Genomic DNA, 19,319 nt, shown 5'->3' with positions numbered 1-19,319 from the left:
CCTGGCACAGAGACATTAGGAAAACCCTCAGGGGAGACGAGCTTAGGCATTCCGTTAGAACCCACGCGCTGCCGACCGTTGGTGGAACCTCCCCACGCTCAGGATTCCGGAACGATTGTCAGTGCGTGGGGGATCTCGAGAGACAACTCCACGCAGCTCTCTTCAGTCAAAGGTGTTCCCTCTTCGGGGAAGTCCGAGAAATACCTTCCCTGACCTTGGGAAGGCAGCCTCTGTCCCTGGGACTTCCTGCAAACCCCCCTGGCATTCCCTGGCACAGAGACATTAGGAAAACCCTCAGGGGAGACGAGCTTAGGCATTCCGTTAGAACCCACGCGCTGCCGACCTTTGGTGGAATCTCCCCACGCTCAGGATTCCGGAACAATTGTCAGTGTGTGGGGGAGGTCGAGAGACAACTCCACGCAGCTCTCTTCAGTCACAGGTGTTCCCTGTTCGAGGAAGTCCGAGAAATAACTTCCCTGAACTTGGGGAGGCAGCCTCTGTCCCTGGGATTTCCTGCAAACCCCCCTAGCATTCCCTGGCACAGAGACATTAGTAAAACCCTCAGGGGAGACGAGCTTAGGCATTCCGTTAGAACCAACGCTCTGCCGACCGTTGGTGGAACCTCCCCACGCTCAGGATTCCGGAACCATTGTCAGTGCGTGGGGGAGCTCGAGAGACAACTCCACGCAGCTCTCTTCAGTCACAGGTGTTCCCTGTTCGGGGAAGTCCGAGAAATACCTTCCCTGACCTTGGGGAGGCAGCCTCTGTCCATGGGACTTCCTGCAAACCCCCCTAGCATTCCCTGGCACAGAGACATTAGGAAAACCCTCAGGGGAGACGAGCTTAGGCATTCCGTTAGAACCCACGCGCTGCCGACCGTTGGTGGAACCTCCCCACGCTCAGGATTCCGGAACCATTGTCAGTGCGTGGGGGAGCTCGAGAGACAACTCCACGCAGCTCTCTTCAGTCACAGGTGTTCCCTGTTCGGGGAAGTCCGAGAAATAACTTCCCTGAAGTTGGGGAGGCAGCCTCTGTCCCTGGGACTTCCTGCAAACCCCCCTAGCATTCCCTGGCACAGAGACATTAGGAAAACCCTCAGGGGAGACGAGCTTAGGTATTCCGTTACAACCCACGCGCTGCCGACCGTTGGTGGAACCTCCCCAAGCTCAGGATTCCGGAACCATTGTCAGTGCGTGGGGAACTCGAGAGACAACTCCACGCAGCTCTCTTCAGTCACAGGTGTTCCCTGTTCGGGGAAGTCCGTGAAATACCTTCCCTGACATTGGAGAGGCAGCCTCTGCCCTGGGACTTCTTGCAAACACCCCTAGCATTCCCTGGCACAGAGACATTAGGAAAACCCTCAGGGGAGACGAGCTTAGGCATTCCGTTAGAACCCACGTGCTGCCGACCGTTGGTGGAACCTCCCCACGCTCAGGATTCCGGAACCATTGTCAGTGCGTGGGGGAGCTCGAGAGACAACTCCACGCAGCTCTCTTAAGTCACAGGTGTTCCCTGTTCGAGGAAGTCCAAGAAATACCTTCCCTGAACTTGGGGAGGCAGCCTCAGTCCCTGGGACATCCTGCAAACCCCCCTAGCATTCCCTGGCACAGAGAAATTAGGAAAACCCTCAGGGGAGACGAGCTTAGGCATTCCGTTAGAACCCAAGCGCTGCCGACCGTTGTTGGAACCTCCCCACGCTCAGGATTCCGGAACCATTTTCAGTGCGTGGGGGAGCTCGAGAGACAACTCCACGCAGCTCTCTTCAGTCCCAGGTGTTCCCTGTACGGGGAAGTCCGAGAAATACCTTCCCTGACCTTGGGGAGGTAGCCTCTGTCCCTGGGATTTCCTGCAAACACACCTAGCATTCCCTGGCACAGAGACATTTGGAAAACCCTCAGGGGAGACGAGCTTAGGCATTCCGTTAGAACCCACGCGCTGCCGTCTGTTGTTGGAACCTCCCCACGCTCAGGATTCCGGAACCATTGTCAGTGCGTGGGGGAGCTCGAGAGACAACTCCACGCAGCTCTCTTCAGTCACAGGTGTTCCCTGTTCGGGGAAGTCCAAGAAATACCTTCCCTGACCTTGGGGAGGCAGCCTCTGTCCCTGGGACATCCTGCAAACCCCCCTAGCATTCCCTGGCACAGAGACATTAGGAAAACCCTCAGGGGAGACGAGCTTAGGCATTCCGTTAGAACCCACGCGCTGCCGACCGTTGGTGGAACCTCCCCACGCTCAGGATTCCGGAACGATTGTCAGTGCGTGGGGGAGCTCGAGAGACAACTCCACGCAGCTCTCTTCAGTCACAGGTGTTCCCTGTGTGGGGAAGTCTGAGAAATACCTTCTCTGACCTTGGGGAGGCAGCCTCTTTCCCTGGGAATTCCTGCAAACACCCCTAGCATTCCCTGGCACAGAGACATTTGGAAAACCCTCAGGGGAGACGAGCGTAGGCATTCCGTTAGAACCCACGCGCTGCCGACCGTTGGTGGAACCTCCCCACGCTCAGGATTCCGGAATCATTGTCAGTGCGTGGGGGAGCTCGAGAGACAACTCCACGCAGCTCTCTTCAGTCACAGGTGTTCCCTGTTCGGGGAAGTCCGAGAAATACCTTCCCTGAAGTTGGGGAGGCAGCCTCTGTCCCTGGGACTTCCTGCAAACCCCCCTAGCATTCCCTGGCACTGAGATATTAGGAAAACCCTCAGGGGAGACGAGCTTAGGCATTCCGTTACAACCCACGCGCTGCCGACCGTTGGTGGAACCTCCCCAAGCTCAGGATTCCGGAACCATTGTCAGTGCGTGGGGAACTCGAGAGACAACTCCACGCAGCTCTCTTCAGTCACAGGTGTTCCCTGTTCGGGGAAGTCCGTGAAATACCTTCCCTGACATTGGAGAGGCAGCCTCTGCCCTGGGACTTCCTGCAAACACCCCTAGCATTCCCTGGCACAGAGACATTTGGAAAATCCTCAGGGGAGACGAGCTTAGGCATTCCGTTAGAACCCACGCGCTGCCGACCGTTGGTGGAACCTCCCCACGCTCAGGATTCTGGAACCATTGTCAGTGCGTGGGGGATCTCGAGAGACAACTCCACGCAGCTCTCTTCAGTCAAAGGTGTTCCCTCTTCGGGGAAGTCCGAGAAATACCTTCCCTGACCTTGGGAAGGCAGCCTCTGTCCCTGGGACTTCCTGCAAACCCCCCTGGCATTCCCTGGCCCAGAGACATTAGGAAAACCCTCAGGGGAGACGAGCTTAGGCATTCCGTTAGAACCCACGCGCTGCCGACCTTTGGTGGAACCTCCCCACGCTCAGGATTCCGGAACAATTGTCAGTGTGTGGGGGAGGTCGAGAGACAACTCCACGCAGCTCTCTTCAGTCACAGGTGTTCCCTGTTCGAGGAAGTCCGAGAAATAACTTCCCTGAACTTGGGGAGGCAGCCTCTGTCCCTGGGATTTCCTGCAAACCCCCCTAGCATTCCCTGGCACAGAGACATTAGGAAAACCCTCAGGGGAGACGAGCTTAGGCATTCCGTTAGAACCAACGCTCTGCCGACCGTTGGTGGAACCTCCCCACGCTCAGGATTCCGGAACCATTGTCAGTGCGTGGGGGAGCTCGAGAGACAACTCCACGCAGCTCTCTTCAGTCACAGGTGTTCCCTGTTCGGGGAAGTCCGAGAAATACCTTCCCTGACCTTGGGGAGGCAGCCTCTGTCCATGGGACTTCCTGCAAACACCCCTAGCATTCCCTGGCACAGAGACATTAGGAAAACCCTCAGGGGAGACGAGCTTAGGCATTCCGTTAGAACCCACGCGCTGCCGACCGTTGGTGGAACCTCCCCACGCTCAGGATTCCGGAACCATTGTCAGTGCGTGGGGGAGCTCGAGAGACAACTCCACGCAGCTCTCTTCAGTCACAGGTGTTCCCTGTTCGGGGAAGTCCGAGAAATAACTTCCCTGAAGTTGGGGAGGCAGCCTCTGTCCCTGGGACTTCCTGCAAACCCCCCTAGCATTCCCTGGCACAGAGACATTAGGAAAACCCTCAGGGGAGACGAGCTTAGGCATTCCGTTACAACCCACGCGCTGCCGACCGTTGGTGGAACCTCCCCAAGCTCAGGATTCCGGAACCATTGTCAGTGCGTGGGGAACTCGAGAGACAACTCCACGCAGCTCTCTTCAGTCACAGGAGTTCCCTGTTCGGGGAAGTCCGAGACATACATTCCCTGAACTTGGGGAGGCAGCCTCTGTCCCTGGGACTTCCTGCAAACCCCCCTAGGATTCCCTGGCACAGAGACATTAGGAAAACCCTCAGGGGAGACTAGCTTAGGCATTCCGTTAGAACCCACGAGCTGCCGACCGTTGGTAGAATCTCCCCACGCTCAGGATTCCGGAAACATTGTCAGTGCGTGGGGGAGCTCGAGAGACAACTCCACGCAGCTCTCTTCAGTCAAAGGTGTTCCCTGTTCGGGGAAGTCCGAGAAATGCCTTCCCTGACCTTGGGGAGGCAGCCTCTGTCCCTGGGAATTCCTGCAAACCCCCCTAGCATTCGCTGGCAAAGAGACATTAGGAAAACCTTCAGGGGAGACGAGCTTAGGCATTCCGTTAGAACCCACGCGCTGCCGACCGTTGGTGGAACCTCCCCACGCTCAGGATTCTGGAACCATTGTCAGTGCGTGGGGGACCTCGAGAGACAACTCCACGCAGCTCTCTTCAGTCACAGGTGTTCCCTGTTCGGGGAAGTCCGAGAAATACCTTCCCTGACCTTGGGGAGGCAGCCTCTGTCCCTGGGACTTCCTGCAAACCCCCCTAGCATTCCCTGGCACAGAGACATTAGGAAAACCCTCAGGGGAGACGAGCTTAGGCATTCCGTTAGAACCCACGCGCTGCCGATCGTTGGTGGAACCTCCCCACGCTCAGGATTCCGGAACCATTGTCAGTGCGTGGGGGAGCTCGAGAGACAACTCCACGCAGCTCTCTTCAGTCACAGGTGTTCCCTGTTCGGGGAAGTCCGAGAAATACCTTCCCTGAACTTGGGGAGGCAGCCTCTGTCCCTGGGATTTCCTGCAAACCCCCCTAGCATTCCCTGGCACAGAGATATTAGGAAAACCATCAGGGGAGACGAGCTTAGGCATTCCGTTACAACCCACGCGCTGCCGACCGTTGGTGGAACCTCCCCTAGCTCAGGATTCCGGAACCATTGTCAGTGCGTGGGGAACTCGAGAGACAACTCCACGCAGCTCTCTTCAGTCACAGGTGTTCCCTGTTCGGGGAAGTCCGTGAAATACCTTCCCTGACATTGGAGAGGCAGCCTCTGCCCTGGGACTTCCTGCAAACACCCCTAGCATTCCCTGGCACAGAGACATTAGGAAAACCCTCAGGGGAGAAGAGCTTAGGCATTCCGTTAGAACCCACGCGCTGCCGACCGTTGGTGGAACCTCCCCACGCTCAGAATTCAGGAACCATTGTCAGTGCGTGGGGGAGCTCGAGAGACAACTCCACGCAGCTCTCTTCAGTCACAGGAGTTCCCTGTTTGGGGAAGTCCGAGAAATACATTCCCTGACCTTGGGGAGGCAGCCTCTGTCCCTGGGACTTCCTGCAAACCCCCCTAGCATTCCCTGGCACAGAGATATTAGGAAAACCCTCAGGGGGGACTACCTTAGGCATTCCGTTAGAACCCACGCGCTGCCGACCGTTGGTGGAACCTCCCCACGCTCAGGATTCCGGAACCATTGTCAGTGCGTGGTGGAGCTCGAGAGACAACTCCACGCAGCTCTCTTCAGTCACAGGTGTTCCCTGTTCGGGGAAGTCCGAGAAATAACTTCCCTGACCTTGGGGAGGCAGCCTCTGTCCATGGGACTTCCTGCAAACCCCCCTAGCATTCCCTGGCACAGAGACATTAGGAAAACCCTCAGGGGAGATGAGCTTAGGCATTCCGTTAGAACCCACGCGCTGCCGACCGTTGGTGGAACCTCCCCACGCTCAGGATTCCGGAACCATTGTCAGTGCGTGGGGGAGCTCGAGAGACAACTCCACGCAGCTCTCTTCAGTCACAGGTGTTCCCTGATCGAGGAAGTCCAAGAAATACCTTCCCTGACCTTGGGGAGGCAGCCTCTGTCCCTGGGACATCCTGCAAACCCCCCTAGCATTCCCAGGCACAGAGACATTAGGAAAACCCTCAGGGGAGACGAGCTTTGGCATTCCGTTAGAACCCACGCGCTGCCGACCGTTGGTGGAACCTCCCCATGCTCAGGATTCCGGAACCATTGTCAGTGCGTGGGGGAGCTCGAGAGACAACTCCACGCAGCTCTCTTCAGTCACAGGAGTTCCCTGTTCGGGGAAGTCCAAGAAATACATTCACTGACATTGGGAGGCAGCCTCTGTCCCTGGGAATTCCTGCAAACCCCCCTAGCATTCCCTGGCACAGAGACATTCGGAAAACCCTCAGGGGAGACGAGCTTAGGCATTCCGTTAGAACCCACGCGCTGCCGACCGTTGGTGGAACCTCCCCACGCTCAGAATTCCGGAACCATTGTCAGTGCGTGGGGGAGCTCGAGAGACAACTCCACGCAGCTCTCTTCAGTCACAGGAGTTCCCTGTTCGGGGAAGTCCGAGAAATACATTCCCTGAACTTGGGGAGGCAGCCTCTGTCCCTGGGACTTCCTGCAAACACCCCTAGCATTCCCTGGCACAGAGACATTAGGAAAACCCTCAGGGGAGACTAGCTTAGGCATTCCGTTAGAACCCACGCGCTGCCGACTGTTGCTGGAACCTCCCCACGCTCAGGATTCCGGAACCATTGTCAGTGCGTGGGGGAGCTTGAGAGACAACTCCACGCAGCTCTCTTCAGTCCCAGGTGTTCCCTGTACGGGGAAGTCCGAGAAATACCTTCCCTGACCTTGGGGAGGTAGCCTCTGTCCCTGGGATTTCCTGCAAACACACCTAGCATTCCCTGGCACAGAGACATAAGGAAAACCCTAAGGGGAGACGAGCTTAGGCATTCCGTTAGAACCCACGCGCTGCCGACTGTTGCTGGAACCTCCCCACGCTCAGGATTCCGGAACCATTGTCAGTGCGTGGGGGAGCTCGAGAGACAACTCCACGCAGCTCTCTTCAGTCACAGGTGTTCCCTGTTCGGGGAAGTCCAAGAAATACCTTCCCTGACCTTGGGGAGGCAGCCTCTGTCCCTGGGACATCCTGCAAACCCCCCTAGCATTCCCTGGCACAGAGACATTAGGAAAACCCTCAGGGGAGACGAGCTTAGGCATTCCGTTAGAACCCACGCGCTGCCGACCGTTGGTGGAACCTCCCCACGCTCAGGATTCCGGAACCATTGTCAGTGCGTGGGGGAGCTCGAGAGACAACTCCACGAAGCTCTCTTCAGTCAAAGGTGTTTCCTCTTCGGGGAAGTCCGAGAAATACCTTCCCTGACCTTGGGGAGGCAGCCTCTGTCCCTGGGACTTCCTGCAAACCCCCCTAGCATTCCCTGGCACAGAGACATTCGGAAAACCCTCAGGGGAGACGAGCTTAGGCATTCCGTTAGAACCCACGCGCTGCCGACCGTTAGTGGAACCTCCCCACGCTCAGGATTCCGGAACCATTGTCAGTGCGTGGGGGAGCTTGAGAGAAAACTCCACGCAGCTCTCTTCAGTCACAGGTGTTCCCTGTTCGGGGAAGTCCGAGAAATAACTTCCCTGAAGTTGGGGAGGCAGCCTCTGTCCCTGGGACTTCCTGCAAACCCCCCTAGCATTCCCTGGCACAGAGACATTAGGAAAACCCTCAGGGGAGACGAGCTTAGGCATTCCGTTACAACCCACGCGCTGCCGACCGTTGGTGGAACCCCCCCAAGCTCAGGATTCCGGAACCATTGTCAGTGCGTGGGGAACTCGAGAGACAACTCCACGCAGCTCTCTTCAGTCACAGGTGTTCCCTGTTCGGGGAAGTCCGTGAAATACCTTCCCTGACATTGGAGAGGCAGCCTCTGCCCTGGGACTTCTTGCAAACACCCCTAGCATTCCCTGGCACAGAGACATTAGAAAAACCCTCAGGGGAGACGAGCTTAGGCATTCCGATAGAACCCACGTGCTGCCGACCGTTGGTGGAACCTCCCCACGCTCAGGATTCCGGAACCATTGTCAGTGCGTGGGGGAGCTCGAGAGACAACTCCACGCAGCTCTCTTAAGTCACAGGTGTTCCCTGTTCGAGGAAGTCCAAGAAATACCTTCCCTGACCTTGGGGAGGCAGCCTCAGTCCCTGGGACATCCTGCAAACCCCCCTAGCATTCCCTGGCACAGAGAAATTAGGAAAACCCTCAGGGGAGACGAGCTTAGGCATTCCGTTAGAACCCACGCGCTGCCGACCGTTGGTGGAACCTCCCCACGCTCAGGATTCCGGAACCATTGTCAGTGCGTGGGGGAGCTCGAGAGACAATTCCACGCAGCTCTCTTCAGTCACAGGAGTTCCCTGTTCGGGGAAGTCCAAGAAATACATTCACTGACCTTGGGAGGCAGCCTCTGTCCCTGGGACTTCCTGCAAACCCCCCTAGCATTCCCTGGCACAGAGACATTAGGAAAACCCTCAGGGGAGACTAGCTTAGGCATTCCGTTAGAACCCACGAGCTGCCGACCGTTGGTAGAATCTCCCCACGCTCAGGATTCCGGAAACATTGTCAGTGCGTGGGGGAGCTCGAGAGACAACTCCACGCAGCTCTCTTCAGTCAAAGGTGTTTCCTCTTCGGGGAAGTCCGAGAAATGCCTTCCCTGACCTTGGGGAGGCAGCCTCTGTCCCTGGGAATTCCTGCAAACCCCCCTAGCATTCGCTGGCAAAGAGACATTAGGAAAACCTTCAGGGGAGACGAGCTTAGGCATTCCGTTAGAACCCACGCGCTGCCGACCGTTGGTGGAACCTCCCCACGCTCAGGATTCTGGAACCATTGTCAGTGCGTGGGGGACCTCGAGAGACAACTCCACGCAGCTCTCTTCAGTCACAGGTGTTCCCTGTTCGGGGAAGTCCGAGAAATACCTTCCCTGACCTTGGGGAGGCAGCCTCTGTCCCTGGGACTTCCTGCAAACCCCCCTAGCATTCCCTGGCACAGAGACATTAGGAAAACCCTCAGGGGAGACGAGCTTAGGCATTCCGTTAGAACCCACGCGCTGCCGATCGTTGGTGGAACCTCCCCACGCTCAGGATTCCGGAACCATTGTCAGTGCGTGGGGGAGCTCGAGAGACAACTCCACGCAGCTCTCTTCAGTCACAGGTGTTCCCTGTTCGGGGAAGTCCGAGAAATACCTTCCCTGAACTTGGGGAGGCAGCCTCTGTCCCTGGGATTTCCTGCAAACCCCCCTAGCATTCCCTGGCACAGAGATATTAGGAAAACCATCAGGGGAGACGAGCTTAGGCATTCCGTTACAACCCACGCGCTGCCGACCGTTGGTGGAACCTCCCCTAGCTCAGGATTCCGGAACCATTGTCAGTGCGTGGGGAACTCGAGAGACAACTCCACGCAGCTCTCTTCAGTCACAGGTGTTCCCTGTTCGGGGAAGTCCGTGAAATACCTTCCCTGACATTGGAGAGGCAGCCTCTGCCCTGGGACTTCCTGCAAACACCCCTAGCATTCCCTGGCACAGAGACATTAGGAAAACCCTCAGGGGAGATGAGCTTAGGCATTCCGTTAGAACCCACGCGCTGCCGACCGTTGGTGGAACCTCCCCACGCTCAGGATTCCGGAACCATTGTCAGTGCGTGGGGGAGCTCGAGAGACAACTCCACGCAGCTCTCTTCAGTCACAGGTGTTCCCTGATCGAGGAAGTCCAAGAAATACCTTCCCTGACCTTGGGGAGGCAGCCTCTGTCCCTGGGACATCCTGCAAACCCCCCTAGCATTCCCAGGCACAGAGACATTAGGAAAACCCTCAGGGGAGACGAGCTTTGGCATTCCGTTAGAACCCACGCGCTGCCGACCGTTGGTGGAACCTCCCCACGCTCAGAATTCCGGAACCATTGTCAGTGCGTGGGGGAGCTCGAGAGACAACTCCACGCAGCTCTCTTCAGTCACAGGAGTTCCCTGTTCGGGGAAGTCCGAGAAATACATTCCCTGAACTTGGGGAGGCAGCCTCTGTCCCTGGGACTTCCTGCAAACACCCCTAGCATTCCCTGGCACAGAGACATTAGGAAAACCCTCAGGGGAGACTAGCTTAGGCATTCCGTTAGAACCCACGCGCTGCCGACTGTTGCTGGAACCTCCCCACGCTCAGGATTCCGGAACCATTGTCAGTGCGTGGGGGAGCTTGAGAGACAACTCCACGCAGCTCTCTTCAGTCCCAGGTGTTCCCTGTACGGGGAAGTCCGAGAAATACCTTCCCTGACCTTGGGGAGGTAGCCTCTGTCCCTGGGATTTCCTGCAAACACACCTAGCATTCCCTGGCACAGAGACATAAGGAAAACCCTAAGGGGAGACGAGCTTAGGCATTCCGTTAGAACCCACGCGCTGCCGACTGTTGCTGGAACCTCCCCACGCTCAGGATTCCGGAACCATTGTCAGTGCGTGGGGGAGCTCGAGAGACAACTCCACGCAGCTCTCTTCAGTCACAGGTGTTCCCTGTTCGGGGAAGTCCAAGAAATACCTTCCCTGACCTTGGGGAGGCAGCCTCTGTCCCTGGGACATCCTGCAAACCCCCCTAGCATTCCCTGGCACAGAGACATTAGGAAAACCCTCAGGGGAGACGAGCTTAGGCATTCCGTTAGAACCCACGCGCTGCCGACCGTTGGTGGAACCTCCCCACGCTCAGGATTCCGGAACCATTGTCAGTGCGTGGGGGAGCTCGAGAGACAACTCCACGAAGCTCTCTTCAGTCAAAGGTGTTTCCTCTTCGGGGAAGTCCGAGAAATACCTTCCCTGACCTTGGGGAGGCAGCCTCTGTCCCTGGGACTTCCTGCAAACCCCCCTAGCATTCCCTGGCACAGAGACATTCGGAAAACCCTCAGGGGAGACGAGCTTAGGCATTCCGTTAGAACCCACGCGCTGCCGACCGTTAGTGGAACCTCCCCACGCTCAGGATTCCGGAACCATTGTCAGTGCGTGGGGGAGCTTGAGAGAAAACTCCACGCAGCTCTCTTCAGTCACAGGTGTTCCCTGTTCGGGGAAGTCCGAGAAATAACTTCCCTGAAGTTGGGGAGGCAGCCTCTGTCCCTGGGACTTCCTGCAAACCCCCCTAGCATTCCCTGGCACAGAGACATTAGGAAAACCCTCAGGGGAGACGAGCTTAGGCATTCCGTTACAACCCACGCGCTGCCGACCGTTGGTGGAACCCCCCCAAGCTCAGGATTCCGGAACCATTGTCAGTGCGTGGGGAACTCGAGAGAAAACTCCACGCAGCTCTCTTCAGTCACAGGTGTTCCCTGTTCGGGGAAGTCCGTGAAATACCTTCCCTGACATTGGAGAGGCAGCCTCTGCCCTGGGACTTCTTGCAAACACCCCTAGCATTCCCTGGCACAGAGACATTAGAAAAACCCTCAGGGGAGACGAGCTTAGGCATTCCGATAGAACCCACGTGCTGCCGACCGTTGGTGGAACCTCCCCACGCTCAGGATTCCGGAACCATTGTCAGTGCGTGGGGGAGCTCGAGAGACAACTCCACGCAGCTCTCTTAAGTCACAGGTGTTCCCTGTTCGAGGAAGTCCAAGAAATACCTTCCCTGACCTTGGGGAGGCAGCCTCAGTCCCTGGGACATCCTGCAAACCCCCCTAGCATTCCCTGGCACAGAGAAATTAGGAAAACCCTCAGGGGAGACGAGCTTAGGCATTCCGTTAGAACCCACGCGCTGCCGACCGTTGGTGGAACCTCCCCACGCTCAGGATTCCGGAACCATTGTCAGTGCGTGGGGGAGCTCGAGAGACATTTCCACGCAGCTCTCTTCAGTCACAGGAGTTCCCTGTTCGGGGAAGTCCAAGAAATACATTCACTGACCTTGGGAGGCAGCCTCTGTCCCTGGGACTTCCTGCAAACCCCCCTAGCATTCCCTGGCACAGAGACATTAGGAAAACCCTCAGGGGAGACTAGCTTAGGCATTCCGTTAGAACCCACGAGCTGCCGACCGTTGGTAGAATCTCCCCACGCTCAGGATTCCGGAAACATTGTCAGTGCGTGGGGGAGCTCGAGAGACAACTCCACGCAGCTCTCTTCAGTCAAAGGTGTTTCCTCTTCGGGGAAGTCCGAGAAATGCCTTCCCTGACCTTGGGGAGGCAGCCTCTGTCCCTGGGAATTCCTGCAAACCCCCCTAGCATTCGCTGGCAAAGAGACATTAGGAAAACCTTCAGGGGAGACGAGCTTAGGCATTCCGTTAGAACCCACGCGCTGCCGACCGTTGGTGGAACCTCCCCACGCTCAGGATTCTGGAACCATTGTCAGTGCGTGGGGGACCTCGAGAGACAACTCCACGCAGCTCTCTTCAGTCACAGGTGTTCCCTGTTCGGGGAAGTCCGAGAAATACCTTCCCTGACCTTGGGGAGGCAGCCTCTGTCCCTGGGACTTCCTGCAAACCCCCCTAGCATTCCCTGGCACAGAGACATTAGGAAAACCCTCAGGGGAGACGAGCTTAGGCATTCCGTTAGAACCCACGCGCTGCCGATCGTTGGTGGAACCTCCCCACGCTCAGGATTCCGGAACCATTGTCAGTGCGTGGGGGAGCTCGAGAGACAACTCCACGCAGCTCTCTTCAGTCACAGGTGTTCCCTGTTCGGGGAAGTCCGAGAAATACCTTCCCTGAACTTGGGGAGGCAGCCTCTGTCCCTGGGATTTCCTGCAAACCCCCCTAGCATTCCCTGGCACAGAGATATTAGGAAAACCATCAGGGGAGACGAGCTTAGGCATTCCGTTACAACCCACGCGCTGCCGACCGTTGGTGGAACCTCCCCTAGCTCAGGATTCCGGAACCATTGTCAGTGCGTGGGGAACTCGAGAGACAACTCCACGCAGCTCTCTTCAGTCACAGGTGTTCCCTGTTCGGGGAAGTCCGTGAAATACCTTCCCTGACATTGGAGAGGCAGCCTCTGCCCTGGGACTTCCTGCAAACACCCCTAGCATTCCCTGGCACAGAGACATTAGGAAAACCCTCAGAGGAGAAGAGCTTAGGCATTCCGTTAGAACCCACGCGCTGCCGACCGTTGGTGGAACCTCCCCACGCTCAGAATTCAGGAACCATTGTCAGTGCGTGGGGGAGCTCGAGAGACAACTCCACGCAGCTCTCTTCAGTCACAGGAGTTCCCTGTTCGGGGAAGTCCGAGAAATACATTCCCTGACCTTGGGGAGGCAGCCTCTGTCCCTGGGACTTCCTGCAAACCCCCCTAGCATTCCCTGGCACAGAGATATTAGGAAAACCCTCAGGGGGGACTAGCTTAGGCATTCCGTTAGAACCCACGCGCTGCCGACTGTTGCTGGAACCTCCCCACGCTCAGGATTCCGGAACCATTGTCAGTGCGTGGGGGATCTCGAGAGACAACTCCACGCAGCTCTCTTCAGTCAAAGGTGTTCCCTCTTCGGGGAAGTCCGAGAAATACCTTCCCTGACCTTGGGAAGGCAGCCTCTGTCCCTGGGACTTCCTGCAAACCCCCCTAGCATTCCCTGGCACAGAGACATTAGGAAAACACTCAGGGGAGACGAGCTTAGGCATTCCATTAGAACCCACGCGCTGCCGACCGTTGGTGGAACCTCCCCACGCTCAGGATTCCGGAACAATTGTCAGTGTGTGGGGGAGCTCGAGAGACAACTCCACGCAGCTCTCTTCAGTCACAGGTGTTCCCTGTTCGAGGAAGTCCGAGAAATAACTTCCCTGAACTTGGGGAGGCAGCCTCTGTCCCTGGGATTTCCTGCAAACCCCCCTAGCATTCCCTGGCACAGAGACATTAGGAAAACCCTCAGGGGAGACGAGCTTAGGCATTCCGTTAGAACCAACGCGCTGCCGACCGTTGGTGGAACCTCCCCACGCTCAGGATTCCGGAACCATTGTCAGTGCGTGGTGGAGCTCGAGAGACAACTCCACGCAGCTCTCTTCAGTCACAGGTGTTCCCTGTTCGGGGAAGTCCGAAAAATAACTTCCCTGACCTTGGGGAGGCAGCCTCTGTCCATGGGACTTCCTGCAAACCCCCCTAGCATTCCCTGGCACAGATACATTAGGAAAACCCTCAGGGGAGATGAGCTTAGGCATTCCGTTAGAACCCACGCGCTGCCGACCGTTGGTGGAACCTCCCCACGCTCAGGATTCCGGAACCATTGTCAGTGCGTGGGGGAGCTCGAGAGACAACTCCACGCAGCTCTCTTCAGTCACAGGTGTTCCCTGATCGAGGAAGTCCAAGAAATACCTTCCCTGACCTTGGGGAGGCAGCCTCTGTCCCTGGGACATCCTGCAAACCCCCCTAGCATTCCCTGGCACAGAGACATTAGGAAAACCCTCAGGGGAGACGAGCTTTGGCATTCCGTTAGAACCCACGCGCTGCCGACCGTTGGTGGAACCTCCCCATGCTCAGGATTCCGGAACCATTGTCAGGGCGTGGGGGAGCTCGAGAGACAACTCCACGCAGCTCTCTTCAGTCACAGGGGTTCCCTGTTCGGGGAAGTCCAAGAAATACATTCACTGACCTTGGGAGGCAGCCTATGTCCCTGGGACTTCCTGCAAACCCCCCTAGCATTCCCTGGCACAGAGACATTCGGAAAACCCTCAGGGGAGACGAGCTTAGGCATTCCGTTAGAACCCACGCGCTGCCGACCGTTGGTGGAACCTCCCCACGCTCAGAATTCCGGAACCATTGTCAGTGCGTGGGGGAGCTCGAGAGACAACTCCACGCAGCTCTCTTCAGTCACAGGAGTTCCCTGTTCGGGGAAGTCCGAGAAATACATTCCCTGAACTTGGGGAGGCAGCCTCTGTCCCTGGGACTTCCTGCAAACACCCCTAGCATTCCCTGGCACAGAGACATTAGGAAAACCCTCAGGGGAGACTAGCTTAGGCATTCCGTTAGAACCCACGCGCTGCCGACTGTTGCTGGAACCTCCCCACGCTCAGGATTCCGGAACCATTGTCAGTGCGTGGGGGAGCTTGAGAGACAACTCCACGCAGCTCTCTTCAGTCCCAGGTGTTCCCTGTACGGGGAAGTCCGAGAAATACCTTCCCTGACCTTGGGGAGGTAGCCTCTGTCCCTGGGATTTCCTGCAAACACACCTAGCATTCCCTGGCACAGAGACATAAGGAAAACCCTAAGGGGAGACGAGCTTAGGCATTCCGTTAGAACCCACGCGCTGCCGACTATTGCTGGAACCTCCCCACGCTCAGGATTCCGGAACCATTGTCAGTGCGTGGGGGAGCTCGAGAGACAACTCCACGCAGCTCTCTTCAGTCACAGGTGTTCCCTGTTCGGGGAAGTCCAAGAAATACCTTCCCTGACCTTGGGGAGGCAGCCTCTGTCCCTGGGACATCCTGCAAACCCCCCTAGCATTCCCTGGCACAGAGACATTAGGAAAACCCTCAGGGGAGACGAGCTTAGGCATTCCGTTAGAACCCACGCGCTGCCGACCGTTGGTGGAACCTCCCCATGCTCAGGATTCCGGAACCATTGTCAGTGCGTGGGGGAGCTCGAGAGACAACTCCACGAAGCTCTCTTCAGTCAAAGGTGTTTCCTCTTCGGGGAAGTCCGAGAAATACCTTCCCTGACCTTGGGGAGGCAGCCTCTGTCCCTGGGACTTCCTGCAAACCCCCCTAGCATTCCCTGGAACAGAGACATTAGGAAAACCCTCAGGGGAGACGAGCTTAGGCATTCCGTTAGAACCCACGCGCTGCCGACCGTTGGTGGAACCTCCCCACGCTCAGGATTCGGGAACCATTGTCAGTGCGTGGGGGAGCTCGAGAGACAACTCCACGCAGCTCTCTTCAGTCACAGGTGTTCCCTGTTCGGGGAAGTCCGAGAAATACCTTCTCTGACCTTGGGGAGGCAGCCTCTGTCCCTGGGACTTCCTGCAAACACCCCTAGCATTCCCTGGCACAGAGACATTAGGAAAACCCTCAGGGGAGACGAGCTTAGGCATTCCGTTAGAACCCACGCGCTGCCGACCGTTGGTGGAACCTCCCCACCCTCAGGATTCCGGAACAATTGTCAGTGCGTGGGGGAGCTCGAGAGACAACTCAACGCAGCTCTCTTCAGTCACAGGAGTTCCCTGTTCGGGGAAGTCCAAGAAATACATTCACTGACCTTGGGGAGGCAGCCTCTGTCCCTGGGACTTCCTGCAAACCCCCCTAGCATTCCCTGGCACAGAGACATTCGGAAAACCCTCAGGGGAGACGAGCTTAGGCATTCCGTTAGAACCCACGCGCTGCCGACCGTTAGTGGAACCTCCCCACGCTCAGGATTCCGGAACCATTGTCAGTGCGTGGGGGAGCTTGAGAGAAAACTCCACGCAGCTCTCTTCAGTCACAGGTGTTCCCTGTTCGGGGAAGTCCGAGAAATAACTTCCCTGAAGTTGGGGAGGCAGCCTCTGTCCCTGGGACTTCCTGCAAACCCCCCTAGCATTCCCTGGCACAGAGACATTAGGAAAACCCTCAGGGGAGACGAGCTTAGGCATTCCGTTACAACCCACGCGCTGCCGACCGTTGGTGGAACCCCCCCAAGCTCAGGATTCCGGAACCATTGTCAGTGCGTGGGGAACTCGAGAGACAACTCCACGCAGCTCTCTTCAGTCACAGGTGTTCCCTGTTCGGGGAAGTCCGTGAAATACCTTCCCTGACATTGGGGAGGCAGCCTCTGCCCTGGGACTTCCTGCAAACCCCCCTAGCATTCCCTGGCACAGAGACATTAGGCAAACCCTCAGGGGAGACGAGCTTAGGCATTCCGTTAGAACCCACGCGCTGCCGACCGTTGGTGGAACCTCCCCACGCTCAGAATTCCGGAACCATTGTCAGTGCGTGGGGGAGCTCGAGAGACAACTCCACGCAGCTCTCTTCAGTCACAGGAGTTCCCTGTTCGGGGAAGTCCGAGAAATACATTCCCTGACCTTGGGGAGGCAGCCTCTGTCCCTGGGACTTCCTGCAAACCCCCCTAGCATTCCCTGGCACAGAGACATTAGGAAAACCCTCAGGGGAGACTAGCTTAGGCATTCCGTTAGAACCCACGCGCTGCCGACTGTTGCTGGAACCTTCCCACGCTCAGGATTCCGGAACCATTGTCAGTGCGTGGGGGAGCTCGAGAGACAACTCCACGCAGCTCTCTTCAGTCACAGGTGTTCCCTGTTTGGGGAAGTCCGAGAAATACCTTCCCTGACCTTGGGGAGGCAGCCTCTGTCCCTGGGACTTCCTGCAAACCCCCCTAGCATTCCCTGGCACAGAGACATTAGGAAAAGACTCAGGGGAGACGAGCTTAGGCATTCCGTTAGAACCCACGCGCTGCCGACCGTTGGTGGAACCTCCCCACGCTCAGGATTCCGGAACAATTGTCAATGCGTGGGGAACTCGAGAGACAACTCCACGCAGCTCTCTTCAGTCACAGGATTTCCCTGTTCGGGGAAGTCCAAGAAATACATTCACTGACCTTGGGGAGGCAGCCTCTGTCCCTGGGACATCCTGCAAACCCCCCTAGCATTCCCTGGCACAGAGACTTTCGGAAAACCCTCAGGGGAGACGAGCTTAGGCATTCCGTTTGAACCCACGCGCTGCCGACCGTTGGTGGAACCTCCCCAAGCTCAGGATTACGGAAAGATTGTCAGTGCGTGGGGGAGCTCGAGAGACAACTCCACGCAGCTCTCTTCAGTCAAAGGTGTTCCCTGTTCGGGGAAGACCGAGAAATACCTTCCCTGACCTTGGGGAGGCAGCCTCTGTCCCTGGGACTTCCTGCAAATCCCCCTAGCATTCCCTGGCACAGAGACATTAGGAAAACCCTCAGGGGAGACGAGCTTAGGCATTCCGTTAGAACCCACGCGCTGCCGACCGTTGGTGGAACCTCCCCACGCTCAGGATTCCGGAACAATTGTCAGTGTGTGGGGGAGCTCGAGAGACAACTCCACGCAGCTCTCTTCAGTCACAGGTGTTCCCTGTTCGAGGAAGTCCGAGAAATAACTTCCCTGAACTTGGGGAGGCAGCCTCTGTCCCTGGGATTTCCTGCAAACCCCCCTAGCATTCCCTGGCACAGAGACATTAGGAAAACCCTCAGGGGAGACGAGCTTAGGCATTCCGTTAGAACCAACGCGCTGCCAACCGTTGGTGGAACCTCCCCACGCTCAGGATTCCGGAACCATTGTCAGTGCGTGGTGGAGCTCGAGAGACAATTCCACGCAGCTCTCTTCAGTCACAGGTGTTCCCTTTTCGGGGAAGTCCGAGAAATATCTTCCCTGATTTTGGGGAGGCCGCCTCTGTCCCTGGGACTTCATGCAAACACACCTAGAATTCCCTGGCATAGAGACATTAGGAAAACCCTCAGGGGAGATGAGCTTAGGCATTCCGTTAGAACCCACGCGCTGCCGACCGTTGGTGGAACCTCCCCACGCTCAGGATTCCGGAACCATTGTCAGTGCGTGGGGGAGCTCGAGAGACAACTCCACGCAGCTCTCTTCAGTCACAGGTGTTCCCTGATCGAGGAAGTCCAAGAAATACCTTCCCTGACCTTGGGGAGGCAGCCTCTGTCCCTGGGACATCCTGCAAACCCCCCTAGCATTCCCTGGCACAGAGACATTAGGAAAACCCTCAGGGGAGACGAGCTTTGGCATTCCGTTAGAACCCACGCGCTGCCGACCGTTGGTGGAACCTCCCCACGCTCAGGATTCCGGAACCATTGTCAGTGCGTGGGGGAGCTCGAGAGACAACTCCACGCAGCTCTCTTCAGTCACAGGAGTTCCCTGTTCGGGGAAGTCCAAGAAATACATTCACTGACCTTGGGAGGCAGCCTCTGTCCCTGGGACTTCCTGCAAACCCCCTAGCATTCCCTGGCACAGAGACATTCGGAAAACCCTCAGGGGAGACGAGCTTAGGCATTCCGTTAGAACCCACGCGCTGCCGACCGTTGGTGGAACCTCCCCACGCTCAGAATTCCGGAACCATTGTCAGTGCGTGGGGGAGCTCGAGAGACAACTCCACGCAGCTCTCTTCAGTCACAGGAGTTCCCTGTTCGGGGAAGTCCGAGAAATACATTCCCTGAACTTGGGGAGGCAGCCTCTGTCCCTGGGACTTCCTGCAAACACCCCTAGCATTCCCTGGCACAGAGACATTAGGAAAACCCTCAGGGGAGACTAGCTTAGGCATTCCGTTAGAACCCACGCGCTGCCGACTGTTGCTGGAACCTCCCCACGCTCAGGATTCCGGAACCATTGT

Source organism: Vicugna pacos, unplaced genomic scaffold (assembly GCF_048564905.1).
Source record: "Vicugna pacos unplaced genomic scaffold, VicPac4 SAC-SAT, whole genome shotgun sequence".
Lineage (NCBI taxonomy): Eukaryota > Metazoa > Chordata > Mammalia > Artiodactyla > Camelidae > Vicugna > Vicugna pacos.
The sequence above is the reverse complement of the archived record's forward strand: the minus strand, read 5'-3'. Positions refer to the sequence as shown.